The 12,033-nt window shown below is 37.7% G+C and overlaps 1 long non-coding RNA gene across 3 annotated transcripts in view; it reads left to right on the top strand.

The window, feature by feature from the left end:
• LOC116560839 overlaps positions 1 to 925 on the top strand; it is a 167,671-nt gene extending 166,746 nt beyond the window's left edge. For all 3 annotated transcript variants that reach the window (XR_004273163.1, XR_004273162.1, XR_004273164.1), the window contains one exon: positions 573 to 925. This is a non-coding gene — a long non-coding RNA (uncharacterized LOC116560839). The remainder of the gene's footprint in view (positions 1 to 572) is intronic.
• The last annotated feature ends 11,108 nt before the right edge of the window (positions 926 to 12,033 follow it).

The raw sequence follows: 12,033 nt of genomic DNA, 5'->3' as shown, positions 1-12,033 counted from the left end.
AATTAGTGCTGAGCAAAGGGGGAAGCCCCTTATAAATCTTGTGAGAACTCACTCACTATCATGAGAACAGAATGAGCATCATTTTGGTAACCACCCCCATGGTAGTTATCTCCCACTGCATCCCTCCTGTGATATGGCAGGTCCCTCCCATGACACATGGGAATTATGGGAACTACAATTCAAGATGAGATTTGGGTGGGGACACAGCCAAACCATATCATTCTGCCTCTGGCTCCTCAAAATTTCACATCCTCACATTTCAAAACACAATCATGCCTTTCCAACAGTCCCCCAAATTCTTAACTCATTCCAGCATTAACTCAAAAGTCCAAGTCCAAAGTCTCATCTAAGGAAGGAGAGTCACTTCCACCTATGAGCCTGTAAAATTAAGAGCAAGTTAGTTCCTAGATACAATGGGGTATAGGCATTGGGTAAATACACCCATTCCAAATGGGAGAAATTGTCCAAAACAAAGGGGCTACAGGTCCCATGCAAGTCTAAAATCCAACAGGGCAGGCTTTAAGTCTTAAAGTTTCAAAATGATCTCCTCTGACTCCATGTCCCATATCTAGGGCATGCTGATGCAAGAGGTGGGCTCCATGGCCTTGGGCAGGTCTGCTCCTGTGGATTTTCTAGGTACAGCCCTCCTTCCTGCTGCTTTCATAGGCTGGTAATGAGTGTCTGTGGCTTTTCCAGGTACCTGGCACAAGCTGTTGGTGGATCTATCATTCTGGGTTCTGGAGGATGGTGTCTCTCTTCTCACAGTTCCAATAGGCAGTGGCCCAGTGGGGACTGTGTGTGTGAGCTCCAATCTCACATTTCCTTTTCCCCCTTGCTCTAGCAGATGTTCTCCATGAAAGCTCTATCCCTGCAGCAAACTTTTGCCTTGATACCCAGGTGTTTCCATACATCTTCTGAAATCTAGGTGGAGATTCCAAAATCTCAATTCTTGACTTCTGTGTACCTGCAGGCTCAACACCATGTAGAAGCTGCCAAAGCTTGGGGCTTGCACCTTCTGAAGCCATGGTCTGAACTATACCTTGGCCTTTTTAGCCATGGCTGGTACTGAAGCAGCTGGGATGTGAGGCATCAAGTCCTTAGGCTGCACTCAGCAGAGGAGCTAGGGGTTTGGCCCATGAAACCATTTTTTCCTCCTAGGCCTCTGGGCCTGTGATGGGAGGGGCTGCCATGCAGGTCTCTGACATTCCCTGGACCATTTCCTCCATTGTCTTGCTGATTAACATTCAGTTCTTTGTCACTTATGCAAGTTGCTACAGCTGGCTTTAATTTCTCCCCAGAAAATGGGTTTTTCTTTTCTATTGCATTGTTAGATTGCAAATTTTCCAAATTTTCATGCTCTGCTTCCTCTTATATCCTTTGCCACTTAAAAATTTTTTTCTGCCAGATACCCTAAATCATCTCTCTCAATTTCAAATTTCCATAGATCTCTAGGGCAGGGACAAAATGCTGTCAGTCTCTTTGCTAAAGCATAACAAGAGTTACTTTAGCTTCAATTTCCAACAAGTTCCTCATCTCCATCTGAGACTACCTCAGCCTGGACTTTATTGTCCATATCACTGTTAGCATTTTGGTTAAAGCCATTCAACAAGTCTCTAGGAAGTTCCAAACTTTCCCACATCTTCCTGTCTTCTGAGCCCTCCAAGTCTCTAGGAAGTTCCCAATTTCCCCACATTTTTCTGTCTTCTTCTGAGCCGTCCAAACTGTTCCATCCTTTGCCTTTTACCCAGTTCCAAAGTTACTTCCACATTTTTGGGTATCTTTATAGCAGCACCCCACTATCTATGGTACCAATTTACTGTATTAGTCTGTTCTTTGACTGCTTTAAAGAACTGCTCAAGAATGGATAGTTTGTAAAAGAAAGAGGTTTAATTGACTCACATTTCTGCATAGCTGGGGAGGCTTCAGGAAACTTACAATCATGGCAGAGGCAGCTCTTCACAGGATGGCAGGAGGGAGAATGAGTGCTGAGTGAAGGGGGAAGTCCCGTATAAAACCATCAAATCTCATGAGAGCTCACACACCATCATGAGAATAGCATGACCAGCATGAGGGTAACCACTCCCATGATTAAGTTACCCCCCTCTGGATCCCTTCCATGACACATGGGGATTATGGGAATCACAATTCAAGATGAGATTTGGGTGGAGACACAGCCAAACCATATCAGTCCATCTAAAGAATTATTTTTGTTGTTACTTTAGAACATCCAGGTGGGGCTCTGAGGAGTAGGGAAACCACATAAAGTGTGGCTCTTTGCAGAGAAACAAAGAGGCAAGGTAAAATCACAGAAGGCCAAGTTTATCACTTATATTAGTTCACAAAGATGAAGTTTCAGGCACTGTACCTTCTTTGTAGCTGTAGAAGTCACTATCTCCAGAACCATGTAGATGAGTAGTCCTGAGTTTCCCATGAAGTTCTTGAATCAAAATTGCTTGAGGGAGGAAGAGGCAGATCTTTTTCATTTTATGAAGGTTTCACAGGTGGTTCTGTTGTGCAGCCTAGGTCAGATAGCTGACTTAACCCTTTAGGTCATTCACTTCAGGCTTTTTTTTCTCATTATCCATTCCAAATTAGCATACACTACTGCACAATTATTACATCAGGTACTCAGATCACAACAATAAGAATACAGCAAAGAGATTGTAAGTAAAATAAGATAATATAAAGTTCATCAAAATATACCTCCCATCAAAACATTGTGATTTATCACCTAGATATGATAAAAATGGAAACAGAATCTTGTAAGTGCACATGTAATTAAGGTCAAAACAACAATATTAGGACAGTCAGACCCCTGATCAAAATTCCAGAGAGAGGGATGATTGAAAGTTCACCAAACTAATTTGCCTTGTTTGACCCTCATGATTTTTCACCTGAGAGGTTAGGGATACTGGCAGAAGAGTTGCAAATAAGGTTGGAGATTTAGAAAAAATAAAATTTCAGAGGGGGAGAGAGAGAGAGGGGAGGGAGAAGAGGCACCAGCATGAACTGATGTAAAGTGAAGAATATCCAGGGGAATTAAAAGGAAGACTTCTATTGAAAATAAGAGAAAAGAATGTTAGAGTAACTAAGAATGAACCAATAAATATAGGATGCTTCCGAGATGCTGGGGACATACAATCAAAGGGCAATTATGATAGAAGCTGAGCAAGTCACCTTAAGACCAAGACAGAAAAGGACCCAGTAGTTCCAGGGAGTGGACTGAGAATACAACCTGCAGCAGTAAGTGAAAATAGAAGAAACCAGTGAAGATAGATGCCCCCAAGGGTCATGGCTAGGAGAGTTGCCTGTGATAAGAAATAACATTAACCCAGAGAGGGCTTGGAGGAGACTGATGCTCAAGCCTCAAAAAGCCAAGTAACAGGACACTATAGCCTTGAGCTCCACTCATCATTGTAGGACAGTTTTTATCCTAAAAGTCCTTTTTTATTGTAGTAAAAATAGTGGTCCGCTTGAAAAAACTGTGCATGCAGCTCCCAGTAGATGCTCTGGGTATGACAAATGGCCAAAGAGAAGAAAGGGAAAAGGTCAGAGGCATGGTCTTTGGGAGAGAAAGCCACCCCCTTTCATCATCAGGTAACTACTGGAACCTTGCAGGGGAAGGATTCTCCGAGATGTAAGTCAGAGGCCGTGTTTCAGAGATGATATCCTCCAGGTCCAGAGTTCAGAGGACAGAGTTGTGGGACAATAAAAGGGCATATATGTGACATTTGGAGAGGATGGAGCATGAAAGAATTTGATAGTGATAATCCGCGGTGGAAGGGCTGCAGTGCCTCCAGAGCAAGAGTGGTTTATAAACAGGAAACAGGGAGAGGTGCTGGGGAAAACAGAATCCAGAAAGCACTTGGGAGAAAAGAAAACTCAATGTGAAGCTTAATGCCTGGAAGCAAACTAAAGACTAATCAGAGACTTCTTGGAAGGACACCTCAGGGAGATGCCAACTGAAGTGGTGGCTGAGGAGGCATCCAGTTGCTCTGCCACTCTTCTGACCCGAAGTGAAATAAAAGGTCTGGGGTCATGCAGTTAAAGATCCCTTACACACCCTGGAATGTCAGAGTCGGTATCAGCCTAGACCTGGGCAAGGAGGGAGGTAAGACTAGGTTGCAATTCTAAAAAGTAGAGCCTCTTTGTGATACAAAACAAAAGTAGTACAAGGGAGCCCCTTGTGGAACTTTTTAAATACCAAAGACTGTTGCCAAGTTGGGATGATTCCATAACAGATCTCATAAGATAGAAAGTTTATGTTTACATTTAGCCAACTGGATGTGTTAGACTGTGGCTGGGGTGGAGGAGGGGATGACACTTGGGAAGACCAGGAAGAGGTGAAAGGCTGTAACACAAAAGGCGTAAGCCCAGGAAGAGAAATTTTCCCCTTGCTGGCCATGAGAGGACCATGTAAAGGAACCAGGCTTAGTGGAGTGGGAGCACCATAAAAGAAGTCTTTTCTGTGGTGTTATGGTCTTGACAACAAAAATATTTTAAACAAATTGGTTAAAGAGCATAAGAAGTTATGTAAGCATTAAGGGAAAAGTGTAACTTGCTTCTGTTTACCTTCATATAAGTAAGGATATAACATAAAATATTTTTCAAAAACGAGTACAAAATACATTGAAGTACTATTTGAATATCATTGGTGTTTTCCAGTGAAAAGAGAAAGTTATATTGAAAATGCCAAGTTTACAAAATAAAAAAGTGCTTAAAATTGTTCATCACTATAGATAGGCATACTCTATCAGATAGTGTATCTTCAGCAAGAAGACTTTATGGTGATTTGAATCAATAGACCACCATATCTTGTTCAAAAAAGGTGCTTGATATGTGTTTGAGTGGATAAAATGAGCATATGTTGAGTAAGCAAATTAAAGAATAAATTAAAGACATAGTTGTATATTCTACTTAGGAAATCTTTCTCCAGGGATGGGTTAGCTGCCCTTCTAGGGGTTCCCATACTACCCACGTATCTCTTCTCTCCCCTCCTCTTCCTCCCTTCTCCCCTCCTCCTTTATGCTATGTTCTCTAATAAACCGTAAGCTGCTTGAGGTTAGGAACTAATTCTTATCGTCATTATAACTGTAGCCCCGACAATAGTACCCTGCACATGGTAGACATTTAAAAAATAGTTGTATAAATGAATGGTATTTAAGCTTAAGTCAAATGCTAAATTTGTATTATTCCTGGGAGATTAAGATGGGTTAATTTTTGGGGGGTTAATACTTGAATTTTTTTTTAGAAAGTCCATTAAGGAGCTATGATAAGAGAGAAGCAGAGGAACAATTTAGACAGTGATATTATTCTAATTTAACCATATATTTCAAATGGAAAATGGATTGTAATGATTCAGAGCAAAGAATTCCTTTCTTGGAAATCAAAGGCTGGAAATTTAAGGACGGAGACCTACTTCTTATTGAAAACACAGCAGGGGAATGTCATTCCCCCTGAAATTATTCAGACTATCAGATTAAACATACATTATTTCTTAAAAAAATATTCCCAGAGGAAATCCAGCTTCTATCTCCCCCTACTGGTGTCATAATAAGAGTAATGTCTGACTTTTTTTCCCTTGAAATAAAGAACGTTCTAATTAAGATGAACATTTTAATTTGTTGTTAGGACAAAAAAAAAATCTTAAATAAAATTTAAGCATTCTACAATGGATGTTTGTGTTGTAATGAGCTTTACCAAGATTTGAGACGTACATTGTTTCATCATACATAAAGAATGGTTAAATATTATTATTGCTAGTTCATCTGCCATTACCAGACTTACATGACAATGGATTGTAATTGGTTAATACAATGAAAGTTTTATTTACTATAGAAAATGTCAAACATATACGAAGTATAAAGAATAATATAATAAACTTCCATGTCCCATTATGTAGCTCCAACAAATAAGTCATAACTAATCTTGTTTCATTTACTACTTCCGCAAAGTCTCACATCTAGGTCATTTTGAAGCAAAGTCCAAGCATTGTATCATTTCCTCTGCAAATATTTCAGTAAGTACCCAAAAGATAAGGATGCTTAAAATATCCTCATAATATCATGATTATGCCTAATCTAAATTAGCAATAGTTTTTTTTTAATCATCAATTATTTAGTCAGCGTTTACATTTCCACAATTATTTTAAGATTTGTCATTATTTTTCTTATAGTTTGAAACAGGCTTTTAATAAGAGCTATACATTGTAATTGTTTGATATGTTTCTAAAATCTCATGGAATTTTAAATTCCTCCTCTATCAACTTTTTCTTTTAAAAAATTTAATTATTTTTATTTGTTTAGATTTAGGGAATATAACTTTTTCCTTGCAATTTTTTTTGTGCATAAAACCTTATCATTTTTGTTCCGTATTGTGTCTTATATAATGTGTTACAATCTGGAATTTGCTGACTGGATCCCCATGGCATTGTATAAGACATTCTTCTGTCCCTTGTCTTTCTTGTAAATTGGTAGTTAGATCCAGAGGCTTAAGTTTATTCAGGTTTTTTTTTGTGTGTGTGTGTGTGGTTTTTTTTTTTTGGTACAAGAAACTGTTATGTACTTTCATCACTCAAAGTTTGGCAGCAGTTGAAGTTCATCATCTAGATTCTCTAGAGCAGCACTCGCTAATAGAAATTTCCATGGTGATGGAAGTATTCTATATCTGTTCTACCTAATATGGTAGTCACTATCCACATGTGGCTGCTAAGCAGCTGAAGTGTGGCCAGTGTGGCTGAGAAATTCACTTTTAGTTTAAAAACTTGCAATTACTTTTAATTTAAATAGTCACATGTGGCTAATGATTACTGTATTGGATAATATAGCTCTTGACTCATTAATTCATTAATGACTGAAAAATGATAATCTTATTATTTGATAAATATTTCTTTATTAATTAAAAGATTCTTATAAAGAGAAACTTCCTCTTATTAACTGTATTGTTACCATGAGATTTAGTTCATACAATACAGGCAGAAAAGTAGTTTAGTTTTTCTCCATATTTATCAGTTGTCAAATAAAGAGTTGGTTCCCCAGTATTCTCCAAAGGTGACCCAAGGAGATTTTTATTTTTTGTTATGAAGTCATAATTTGTATTTCAATTCATTGTAGTTATTCCTATTGGTGCTAAATTGATCTATCCTTGGCCAGAGAGAACCTATTTCTTTTGAGTGCTCTTCATATGATCCTGTGAATATCAGTGTCCTGACTTCAGCTACATTGTTCCAGGGTCATCTTGTCCATGTCCTGCCTCATATTTAAAATTAGCCATTTGTCCAAGAAGCCTTGGTTCCAGTTAGTTGTCTATTTCAAGAACATATCATCTGGACACTTGGGGTGATCATTGCTATTGGGTTGGTAATTGTTTCTAGCTATAGAAAAACACAGCTAGAAATAGATTTTTTAAAAAGATAAACTATATCATAAATTTATCCTGATACATGCAGTTTAAAGTCAGGCAACTGGATTGTCTTTTATTTTTTTTGTTTTTATGATACAAACCTGGCTTTTTAATAACATTAATATAGTTACCCATTTCCTTTATGCCACAATATGTACACAGTAATTTCAGAATAAACAATAGCAACAATGCCAGCAACAAATTATTATTGAGAAAGTATAAGTTTTTTTTAATTTTGCATAATTTTTGTGCTTAGAGCCCTTCTCACTGATGACGTAAATTGTATTTTAGGTTTATTTGAAGTAGTTCATCTTTGTGTGGTTTTGCCACAAACTGGATGCATGTTTATATTTTGTTTTATTTTTAGAGCTATCTTTTTATGAAATGTAGTTTAATTTTACAATTATGTTAGATATTTATAAATGTGATTCCAGAGTAAAATCTGTAAAACAAAGTATTGAAAGATGTTTAGCTCCTTTCTCTATCTCTTTAACTTCATTTCCTCATTCCAAGGATTCGTTTAAAAGCATTTATTTATGATTTAATCCTTAATTTATTATTATTAGCAAATATGTATATATATTTTTATCCTTCTTATATTAATCATAACATACTATACATAATTTCCCCCCCACTCTTTATAAAAACTTAATGTATTCTGGAGATCACTGAATAATAATATGTAGAGATTAGTCTCATTTCTTTTTGTTTTTTTGAGACAGAGTCTTGTTCTGTCACCCAACTGGAGTGCAGTGGCGGGATCTGAGCTCACTGCAACCTCTGCTGCCCGGGTTGAAGCAATTTCCCTGCCTTAGCCTCCAGGGTAGCTGGGACTACAGGCACCCACCACCATGCCCGGCTAATTTTTTGTATTTTAGTAGAGACAGGGTTTCACTATGTTGGCCAGGATGGTCTTGATCGCCTGACCTCGTGATCTGCCCACCTCAGCCTCCCAAAGTGCTGGGGGTCTCATTTCTTTTTATGACTATATGTGTTCTATATTTTATTCAATAATTGCCCACCCCAACCCTTTTTTTAAGAGACAGAGCCTTGCTCTGTTGCCCAAGCTGGAGTGCAGTGGTGTGATCATAGCTCACTGCAGCCTTGAAGTCCTGGGCTCAGGTGATCTTCCTGCTTCCAAGAGGCTTGGACTACAGGTATGCATGACAATGACTGGCATTTTGCATTGTTTGTAGAGACAGGGTCTTGTTATGTTGCCTAGACTGGTCTTACACTCCTGTCCTTGAATGATACTCTCACCTTGGCCTCCCAAAGTGCTGGGATTATAGGTGTGAGCTACCACCCCTGGCTAATAATTCCCTTATAAATGAGCACTTTCGTTGTGGAAAGCATTTTTTTTTTAAACCATAGCTGCAGTAGCAGCAGCAGCAGCATCAAATATGTTACCTTTCTCCATAATCTTTGATTATTCACTAGGTTTATATAGGTATTCATAAAAATTTAAAACATAAATATGTTATGTGAATGACTTAAGATAAGTGTTGGTAAGAAATTAAGGTACATTTATGGAAAGTTATAGGTTTTGGTATCCTGAAACTCAAATAAAATATTTTAATTTTCATTAATTATCCCATTAGGGGACTGATTACTATTTTCCTAATTTTCAGGCTTCCTAGGATAGAGCTTGGAAAGGTTGGAAAAGTAAGGTGATTGAACTTGAAAGGTGTTAATGAAAGAAGAATTATCCTTTGGGATGGAGCAGAGTAGCTGTTTTCAAAAGGATTTTATTTCATCTTCCATTTTTGGCCTCTAAGTTTTGCAGGGAATTTGTGATTAGAGTATGATAGTAAAGTACTAGGTAATTATTGTTCTGTTATTTGAACACATGTTTAAACTAGAAGTTTGAAGATAGCAATTGCAATAATTGTATATGTTCTGGCCACTTTGCTCACTCTACCTCTTTTACCATATATTTTAAAGATACTTATGTGGTAAAAGGTAGGTGGCAACTGAATAATCACAAATAAATCAATAAATAACGAGATGCTTTGTTTTATTGAGGGCATTCTTATATTGTCTCTTTCACTGGGATAAAATGTGGGGTTTTAAACTCATCTGCTCTAACATTGTTTTTCTTCATTTTCTCTCTATTTAGAGGGTTTCACTAGGTTTTCACACATTCTCACTTATTAGTTAGAAGCTGTTATAATTTTTATGATAATACTCTAGTTCTAGTTATTCCATCATGAGCTGATTCTGTTTATACTACAAATAAATATTAATTAAAACTGCTCTGTACATTAGGAGAGTTATACCTATGGTGGATGACTGAAAAGAGAGTCCAGGATAAACTGATACATCTAATTCCACATAGTAGCCTTTGGAATCATGACTCTCAAATAGTAAAATGTACTAAGCCAATATGGATGGGAATAACCTCCTGGTGTTTTCCTGTTTGAATTTTTAATATCTTTTTTTATAGCTATATACTTCTGGTTCATTTATGCTAGGAGTGTTATCAGTGAATTTATTTTTAGATTCTGTATTCTATATTTAATGAAATCTTATTTATAGGAAAGAAAGAATGGATATGCATAATGACCTAATCAAAGAGGCCTCTGACACTTATTCAGCAGTTGTGTGAGTGTGTGATTATCTATGGAAAGGAAGATCGGGGGAAATGATATTTAAAGCCCTTGATTAGTTAGCAGAGAGAATGAAGCAAGACAAATGCTTTGCACGAAGTGACAAAAATGAAGCTAGGAGGCTGTGGCTTTGTGGATATGCTTCCTTTAACTGATAAATTAGAAGAACTGGAATATTAACAGTATGAATAGTATTGAATTCTAGCTGTTCAAAAATATCACCAAACAATCTGTTGTTTATAAAAATGGAGTTTATTCTTATTGTCATAAGGAAAAGAACTGCCTTGACAGAGTCTTAATAGTCTTGGAATGAGGATGGAGAAGTTGGGATTCTTAGGAGGTTTGGGCCTAGTATGAGGTGGGTTTTCATTGTGGAGGCTTGATCGAGATTGAGTAAGGTGGGTGTGAACAGCAAGGCTAGGGCACTGAGGTGAGGAAATTCAGAGTTGTGGGAGTTAAACCATCATTTCATACTACATATGGAAGAGTTCACAATGAGATATTAATTTAATTGGGTTCTTAGAAAATTCCTGGGAAGATTAGTAATTTGCAACTTTTATCTTACTGGGCTATAGTCTCTTGGAATAGTAAGTTAATGATAAAACAAATACTATATATGTGGTTACTATCCAAATTAACTGACTTTGTGCTTTTCAGATTTTTTTTTTTTAAAGATTCCAGAGAAATCTATTGGGATATGAACACAACATTCTTAACCTAAAACAGCATATGTTCGCCCTTTGTCTCTTGACATTCTGTCTAGAGCAGTGATCCCCAACCTTTTTGGCACCAGGCTCTGGCTTTGTGGAAGACAGTTTTTCCATGGAGAGCGGTGGTGAGAGATTATTTCAAGATGAAACTGTTCCACTGCAGATTATTGGATTCTCATAAGGAGTGTGCAACCTAGGTCCCTCACACGCACAGTTTCAAAATAGGGTTTGTGTTCCTATGAGAATCTAATGCTGCTGCTGATCTGACAGGAGGTGGAGCAGAGGTGGTAATGCTTGCTTGCCTGCTGTTCACCTCCTGCTGTGTGGCCTCATTCCTAACAGGCCATGGACCAGTACGGGTCCACGGCCTGGGGGTTGGGGACCCTGGTCTACAGTGTCTCTGTTCTGAACCACTGCCTGTCTGATTTCATGAACCTCTTATGCAAGGACTTCTATAGACTTGGTGGCATTGTTTAACTCTCTTCCTTGAATTATGGCCTGTAGGATTCTGCCTACTTTCTAGTCCTTTTGTAAAGCATCAAGAGAAGAGGTTTGAGGAGACAAGGAATTAATTCAGAAATCTGCCTGAATTGTTAGGTTCAGTTCTTCTTTTCCTTAAATTAAGTTTTCTAATGATCCCTTTTTTTTTCTTGAGGGGAAACTCATGGGGCAAAATGAAATCTAGGTGATGTCAGAGATCATGCTAAAGGTGGAAATCCATTTACCAAGATAACAATCCTTATTTAATTTTTAATATGAGCCTATTGATTTTTGGTCAATAAATCCAATACCAGTGACTGGGTACTACCCAATGATTTGGTTTTGGTCCCTTGGTTATCACATACTCCCATGGGATGATCAAATAGTGTTTTAACATTTGGTGTTCCTCACCAAGGGTGACGTGTCACCAGACGATGACATTTGTATTGCAGAAACTATTTGGTAGATATAAAGCGAAAGTGGTATGTTTATTTATATGATATAGGAAAATGATACAGCCTCCAAACACATACCATCTGTTTCCTAGTTCTCTTTTAATTTCTATTTCTGTGAACATTTGGATATAAAAGCTTTCATTCACAAAAGGTTCTAGAATATTCTTTTGGTGGAGACAGAAATCTTCTTTTCTAGCTATGATGTGATGCTGTGGGTAAGATTACTGGCTGGCTGACCTGTTGTGCATTTTCTACCTTAAAAAACATAACCTAAGGTTTGAATCCAGTTACACAAGAAACTAACTGATTCACTACAGGGAACTGGTACCAAGGGAAGCCAGATGACAAATAAAAATTTGCACAAACCCCACGTTGATTTTC

The sequence above is a fragment of the Sapajus apella genome, unplaced genomic scaffold (genome assembly GCF_009761245.1).
Source record: "Sapajus apella isolate SASKATOON/1434 unplaced genomic scaffold, GSC_monkey_1.0 scaffold27, whole genome shotgun sequence".
Classification (NCBI taxonomy): Eukaryota; Metazoa; Chordata; class Mammalia; order Primates; family Cebidae; genus Sapajus; species Sapajus apella.
Note: the sequence above shows the minus strand (reverse complement) of the source record. Positions and strands in the feature narration are given on the sequence as shown.